Here is a 7,911-nt window from a genome sequence, read left to right as displayed (position 1 = left end):
TGTCTCACTATGCACACATGCATTATTACTAACATTCTAAGTTAATTTTATCCTGTAAAACTGTTGTTGGTCTTACCATGCTCATCCTCCATTCTGATGTTACACACTTTAGTTCAGTCATGTAATCTTTATGCAACTTACAAGAGCCTGGAATTTGTTTTTCCAGTGAACATGCACTTTCTGACAGTTTAATGGGAGAACTGTTTCCCACTGGATCCTTCCACTATTCCACTAGCGCAAGCAATCGTTCTGAAAACGCAGATCTCCATTTACAGCATGCACTTACTGACAAATCTAATTTCCTTTAGTCGGGGGGGAAAGAAATGTCTCTTATCTTAAGCCCCATTTTGATTCGATCTAAAGTGCACAGCTGGCTAGATCATCCCAACAGATCAAGATTGAAAATTGGATTCTGAAGAGTCATGCAAGAGCCATGCAACATAAATTTACATTTTTAGAAAAATGCGGCACAGCAATATCACCGTGCGTGGTATGGCATCATACCTAACTTGGATGCTTAGACATGTGACAGAGAAACTGTAACGTCTATACCTACACCAGCATAATGACAATATGTTCTCATACACTCAGGTCATGTGTAGTTAAGTGTAGGTAAAACAGAATGGGATGATCATTCTTCTTCAGCAGTCAGATGAATGAGAAGTGATTCGGAGATAATGAGCTACTTTAGCGTGCTCTGGGTGGTAATTGCCTCGGCTGGTGTGTGAAGATCAAGGCCGCTCCATGTCCCTGTATCACTGTCATCCTGTTTCACACCTGTTGTGTGTCCCTGCAGGAATCATTCTTCTGCTCAAAAATGTGCTCTTTCATAGGAACAGTGAAGCAGGATTTTGTCTGGAATCCAGTTCTTTCTCATTCGAATATATATACATACACACATATATATATTGTTTAAAATCCCTCTGATGGATTGTCACTTCTAGCACATTTGCAACACAAGCACAGTGAGTCATTTTGCTTATGAACACATGAGATTTCTGTCTCTAGCACTTAGCATCTCTTACTCACATGCACACACACAAACACACACACACACACACAGACACACACACCAGACAGTCAGGTGTGGAAGGAACGGACAACCCTTCCCCCATCCTATCTCCATCTTGGCTTTTCTTCAGTTCTCTTATGTGAAAGAGAAAAAGAATGAGAAACACATGTACCCACATTTCAGCTATAAAGGGACAGGGCAGAGATATTTGCTGTCGAAGTCAGAAATGTTGTGATATATTGTGATTTTGAGCTGCACATCATGTTAGGTAAGCCTGTTTATTTCACACTTTGTCAGCACTTGTTATGAAATACTGACAGTAGTTGTCAGGTTCGGTTGAATGTACTCATCACAAGTTTATTTTTGGCTGGAACGCTGTATGCTAAATAACGGTGATGTCTTGAGGCGTCTTACAACGTAAATGACAAAAATTAACTTTAATAATGACAGAGGTGAATAAGAATGGACTATAAATGCAACCAGTGATTAATCAGTGTGGACTATGATTGAAAATAACTAATCATAAATATAATTTCTAAACTGTTATTTTAGAAACTGTTGTTTTCAGTTACATTTCGAACATACTTTTTGGTATATTAATGCATATTTTCTGTCTATATCCTACAAATTGCTGTATACTGTATATTGGTCTAATATACAGGACCAGCACTTTAAATAGCTTTGTTTGCCTTTCTTATACCCTTAGGTTATGTGATGTTTGCATTAGATCTACATGAGCCTCTTTCATGTTGTTATTCTAGAGCAATCTCTATAAAATTCTTAATTCTGATTGTTCAGATGGAGTTGAATAATTCTCTATACCAGCAGAAAACAGGAAAATCGCGGGTTTATATGAATCTTTTGATATGTTATTGTTTCTAATATCTTACGCAGAGACTATGTGACAAATGCTTCACATAAAGTGTGTAACGATGATCGGATTAAAGAGTGATGTGCTCGTTCATGTGGTATATAAAAGGAGTAAAACAGTTTAGGATGCTATTCTGTTACGCAGGTCATGGGATGCTGAGGGTGTTGAAGCTCTCCAGACATTTAACTCTGCTTTAACTGCAGTTGCAATGGCTAAAGTGGTATTAGTATACAGATACACAAAATAAAGAGATAAAATCAAGTATTTTTAGTAGTTTGTGTGCCAGAGTTTTTAAATGTATACTTGTTCCTATTTTTTAACCCATCAAACTGAAATGACCATAGACATACAATAGGGCAGAATGTCAACTTAAAATTCCAGCATTCCCCTTTTAAACACTTTCCCATAACTCTACCTGTTAAGCACATCCTATTGTGTTTAATTGCTCACATAATGCTTAGCAGTATTATATATACAGTGGTGTGAAAAACTATTTGCCCCCTTCCTGATTTCTTATTCTTTTGCATGTTTGTCACACAAAAGTTTTCTGATCATCAAACACATTTAAATATTAGTCAAAGATAACACAAGTAAACACAAAATGCAGTTTTTAAATGATGGTTTATTTAGGGAGAAAAAAAAATCCAAACCTACATGGCCCTGTGTGAAAAAGTAATTGCCCCCTGAACCTAATAACTGGTTGGGCCACCCTTAGCAGCAATAACTGCAATCAAGCGTTTGCGATAACTTGCAACGAGTCTTTTACAGCGCTCTGGAGGAATTTTGGCCCACTCATCTTTGCAGAATTGTTGTAATTCAGCTTTATTTGGAGGTTTTCTAGCATGAACGGCCTTTTTAAGGTCATGCCACAACATCTCAATAGGATTCAGGTCAGGACTTTGACTAGGCCACTCCAAAGTCTTCATTTTGTTTTTCTTCAGCCATTCAGAGGTGGATTTGCTGGTGTGTTTTGGGTCATTGTCCTGCTGCAGCACCCAAGATCGCTTCAGCTTGAGTTGACGAACAGATGGCCGGACATTCTCCTTCAGGAATTTTTGGTAGACAGTGAAATTCATGGTTCCATCTATCACAGCAAGCCTTCCAGGTCCTGAAGCAGCAAAACAACCCCAGACCATCACACTACCACCACCATATTTTACTGTTGGTGTGATGTTTTTTTTCTGAAATGCTGTGCTACTTTTACGCCAGATGTAACGGGACACGCACCTTCCAAAAAGTTAAACTTTTGTCTCGTCGGTCCACAAGGTATTTTCCCAAAAGTCTTGGCAATCATTGAGATGTTTAGCAAAATTGAGACGAGCCTTAATGTTCTTTTTGCTTAAAAGTGGTTTGCGCCTTGGAAATTTGCCATGCAGGCCGTTTTTGCCCAGTCTCTTTCTTATGGTGGAGTCGTGAACACTGACCTTAATTAGGGCATGTGAGGCCTGCAGTTCTTTAGATGTTGTCCTGGGGTCTTTTGTGGCCTCTCGGATGAGTTGTCTCTGCGCTCTTGGGGTAATTTTGGTCGGCCGGCCACTCCTGGGAAGGTTCACCACTGTTCCATGTTTTTGCCATTTGTGGATAATGGCTCTCACTGTGGTTCGCTGGAGTCCCAAAGCTTTAGAAATGGCTTTATAACCTTTACCAGACTGATAGATCTCAATTACTTTTGTTCTCATTTGTTCCTGAATTTCTTTGGATCTTGGCATGATGTCTAGCTTTTGAGGTGCTTTTGGTCTACTTCTCTGTGTCAGGTAGCTCCTATTTAAGTGATTTCTTGATTGAAACAGGTGTGGCAGTAATCAGGCCTGGGGGTGACTACAGAAATTGAACTCAGGTGTGATAAACCACAGTTAAGTTATTTTTTAACAAGGGGGGCAATCACTTTTTCACACAGGGCCATGTAGGTTTGGATTTTTTTTCTCCCTAAATAATAAAAACCATCATTTAAAAACTGCATTTTGTGTTCAATAGTTAAATGTGTTTAATGATCAGAAACATTTTGTGTGACAAACATGCAAAAGAATAAGAAATCAGGAAGGGGGCAAATAGTTTTTCACACCACTGTATATATATATATATATATATATATATATATACACAGTGAGGTCAATAAGTATTTGATCACCCTTTGATTTTGCAAGTTCTTTTCCTTAGAAATCATGAAGGGGTCCACAATTTTCAGCATAGGTGCATTTTTACTGTGAGTGACAGAATCTAAAAAGAAAAATCAGGAACAGGGGACAGGACGACAGGACGACTGTCAATGACCCAAAGCACACAGTAAGGAAAACCAAGGAGTGGCTCCGTAAGAAGCATATGGACTATAATAACTGGTCTTTGAGGGTTCGAAATCTGGCTGATAAGCAAGTGATCAAATACTTATTTGACACAGGAATTCACAAATAAATTGTTAAAAAATTATACAATGTGATTTCCGGATTTTTCTTTTTAGATTCTGTCTCTCATAGTGGAATTGCACCTATGCTGAAAATTGTAGACCCCTCCATGATTCCTAAGTAAGAGAATTTGAAAAATCAAAGGTTGATCAAATACTTATTACTTAATACTATATATATAGATACTATAGCTGCCTAGCTGAAACACAAACAGCCAGTCCAAGTCTTAAATTGTTTGGAGTGGGGCATTTTCTTATGTTTGCTTATGTTCATTTTTTTGTCTATGAATAAACTTCACCTATGCACATTTTATATTAGGTAATGCATGGAGTAATTATTGAAGTACTGTACATTACATGCTCATATTTATTCCAGTGCTTTCAGGACAATACAAGCTTATTCTAAACAGAAACAGGAATATATAATACCAAGGGATCCGATCACATCAGATCAGGTATCCCAAAGCAATCCAAAAGTAATCATATTATATGACATTTGCTATGAATTTTAAAGATTGCATTACTGATTATATGTTTAGTGATGGAATTTTTAATCAGTGTTGGGTTACATTTCCTAAGAAATCTATCCAATACCAGTACTGATGAAATAAATGAATCCCAGAACCTGTCATCAGCTCCAGGCTTATATTCTTTTTCCTTTTTTATTTTTCTAGCTGCATACCTTGTCTTATTAGGGGCATAGAACCTGTCCACGTGCCATCCAGCATATCGGGGGACTGATACTCCCCACCCTAGAAATATATCCATCATTTCTGTGGCAGTTACTTACGGGGTTGGGTTGCCAGCTCGACGCCAAAGTGTATCTGAGCACTTGGGGTGAAGGACCTTACTCAAGTGTCCAAGGGTGGCAGTCTGGCGGTGTCAGAACTCAAACAGGGGACCCCCTACTGTAGCTACCCCGCCCTAACTTAACTTATTACTCATCATTAAGTATTAAATGGTTGACAATGATAATTAAATAATAAATATAGCTGTTTAAGGGGTTAAAATATTTGTATTGAAAAGATATGTGAACCTTAGGTACAGCAACAGATTGCTTCCAAAGCAGATTTATGGAGTCAGAGGAGCACTTGAGCCAAAGTTTCCCCACAACACACACACACACACACACACACACACACACACACACACACACACACACACACACACACACACAACCTCCCCTCCCCTTCTCTTGCTATCTGACTTCTTAAATTAAATTCCATTCTGGACACAAACAGGCATTTTCACTTTACTTCATCCACTCATCTGATGCATTCCTGGCATCCTTTTGGTTGAGCTTGAGTTGTTTGCGCAAACCTGAAAATGCTTGTCACAGATGCACACACTGCCTTCGGGCCCTTTGAAATCACACAATGCATTAAAATCAACTTCAAATCAAAACTTCAAAAGGCAGCATTGCAGTGAAGTCCCTACCAGCCTTCTACTAAAAAGCTGCAGCAAGTCTCACATAATCCTCTGTGCTTTGTATTAATATGCAAACTTTCCATAAAAAAGGACTATTTGGTGATATTTTTAAAAGCATCGTAAAAAATTTGAAAAGTTTTGCATTCGTTTTTAAAAGAAAAGCAGAATCTTTTTGTTTTATGGTACTAAGCTTATATGGACTCCACAAGATTGTAGATCTATTATTCATTCTGGGAAGCCTGGACCCTATCCCAGAAGACTTCGGGCACAAGCCAGGGTGCCAATCCATTGCAGGGCCCACATACACACACACACACACACACACACACACACAAACTCATTCACACACAACGAAATTCTGGGAATGACAATTAGCCTGACATGGATGTACTATGGGAGGAAACCGGAGTACCCGGAGGAAACGGGGAGAACATGCAAACCCAATGCACACAGACCTGAGATTCAAGATGTAGATCATTAACTATGTTAGAAATCTTTCAATTTATATGATATGATATGATATGATATATAGATTTGTAATAGCTACATGATTTTGTAAGAGCATCACCAAAGTGGCAGACCTTGGCAGGGTTCCTGTGTTCACTGTTTAGTACTTACTAAAATGGTCCATGGGAAGGACAACTGGTGAGGGTCAGGGGTCCTGGGGCTTATTGATTCCCATGGCTATTTTGGAGGCACAAAGAGGACCTACACAATATTAAGCAGGTGGTTTTAATGTTATCCCTTATATGGAGAGAGAGAGAGAGAGAGAGAGAGAGCTTGTGCATCTCGTGCGCTTCTGTCTTGCTGCTCTGGAGTGGGCGGGGCACGGCAGTTTTTTTTTAATCTGTAAAGGTGAGACTCCGCCCACAGGAGGCGCTGCGTCCACCTGCCAGAGAGAGAGAGAGACGCCTTGCTCTAAGCGGAGTGAATGCGCGCGCTGTCCATGATGTATGTGTGACTAATTCATATAGGTGTATGCAAGTGTTTCATGTGTGTGTGTGTGTGTGTGTGCGTAAGTGAAGTTTGATTTAAGCCCTATACGGCGCCTCATACCCGCACACGCGCGCACACCCTTTCACACGCGCGCGCTGTGTCTCTGTGCTCGCATTTGCAGGCTGTGTGACTGTGAGCAGTAAGCGGGTGTGCGTGTAAGAGAGAGAGAGAGAGAGAGTGTGCGTGTATTTGGACTTGAGGAGAGCAGCAGGGCGCATCGCGGGAATTCTCCTCACTCTGCTCACTGGATTCTGAATGGGGTTTTACACCAGGATAAACTTGGGATAATTTTGCAGGTGAATGCTGAAGCCTGGGACTGCATGGAGAGCACGCACATCTCACGCTTGTCTGGGGATTTCTTGATTATATAGCCAGGGATCGTTCTATTCTTCTGCTTTAATCCGTCGTAAAATCTATTGTTTTTAAGCCATGCATAATTAAATCATCATAATTATGGGTAATAATAAATGTCCCTCATTTTTTTGTCCTGTTTTTTTGTCGTTACTTTTTTTTATTTTATTTTTTTATTTTGCATTGTTTATAATTTTTGTCAGTAAGTCAAGAGCATGCGATTGTGTTTGCTATAACACACGATACATACAGTAATAACGATGCGTTATACACACCTTCCCGTATTTCCTTATTTCAAGCACGCGCGCGCTGGATCTCACTATTACATTTAGTTACAGGTGCAATCGGATCTTACACTGAGTTGCATGGGCGAGTCCAGCAGTCACTTAAGTCTTCTGGTGTGTGCATGTGTGTGTGTGTGTGTGTCTGACGGTCAGTTTTTACCTGGTGTTCGTGGCAAATCCACGATTTGCAAGTAACTGTTACTGCCTCCAGACAGAATTAAAAACACTATAGACTCTGTAGCAGCACTGGTCTATTTGCTGGACCATCATGATCACTTGTACATAATTTGGATAGTATTTAGTAAAAACCTAAATGAAAAAGTTTGAATTATGCACCCTAGATCATGTCTGGCAAGGTGTCTTGAGCAGAGTGTAGATTTCAGATTGTTCTGTGCAGTATGCAGTCAGGTAAATGTATCGATCAAAAAAAAAACCTTAAAGAACTATTATTCTTTAAAAAAATAAAAAAACATTTCCTTTTATCTAAATAACTGTGTAATAAACTATACAAAACAGATCAGTGTGAGCAAAGGGATGAGCAAATCTAGATTGAGATTGTTCTACTTCTGAA

General features: G+C 39.4%; 1 protein-coding gene across 1 annotated transcript in view; it reads left to right on the top strand.

Moving 5' to 3' along the window:
• The first annotated feature begins 6,670 nt into the window (after positions 1-6,670).
• The window catches only part of sema3fa (sema domain, immunoglobulin domain (Ig), short basic domain, secreted, (semaphorin) 3Fa), a 47,595-nt gene continuing 46,354 nt past the window's right edge, over positions 6,671-7,911 (top strand). Inside the window, exon 1 of the mRNA XM_053498360.1 lies at positions 6,671-7,001. The gene's annotated coding sequence lies outside the window, so the exon portion shown is untranslated. The remainder of the gene's footprint in view (positions 7,002-7,911) is intronic.

The sequence above is a fragment of the Clarias gariepinus genome, chromosome 6 (assembly GCF_024256425.1).
Source record: "Clarias gariepinus isolate MV-2021 ecotype Netherlands chromosome 6, CGAR_prim_01v2, whole genome shotgun sequence".
NCBI classification, from domain to species: Eukaryota; Metazoa; Chordata; class Actinopteri; order Siluriformes; family Clariidae; genus Clarias; species Clarias gariepinus.
Note: the sequence above shows the minus strand (reverse complement) of the source record. Positions and strands in the feature narration are given on the sequence as shown.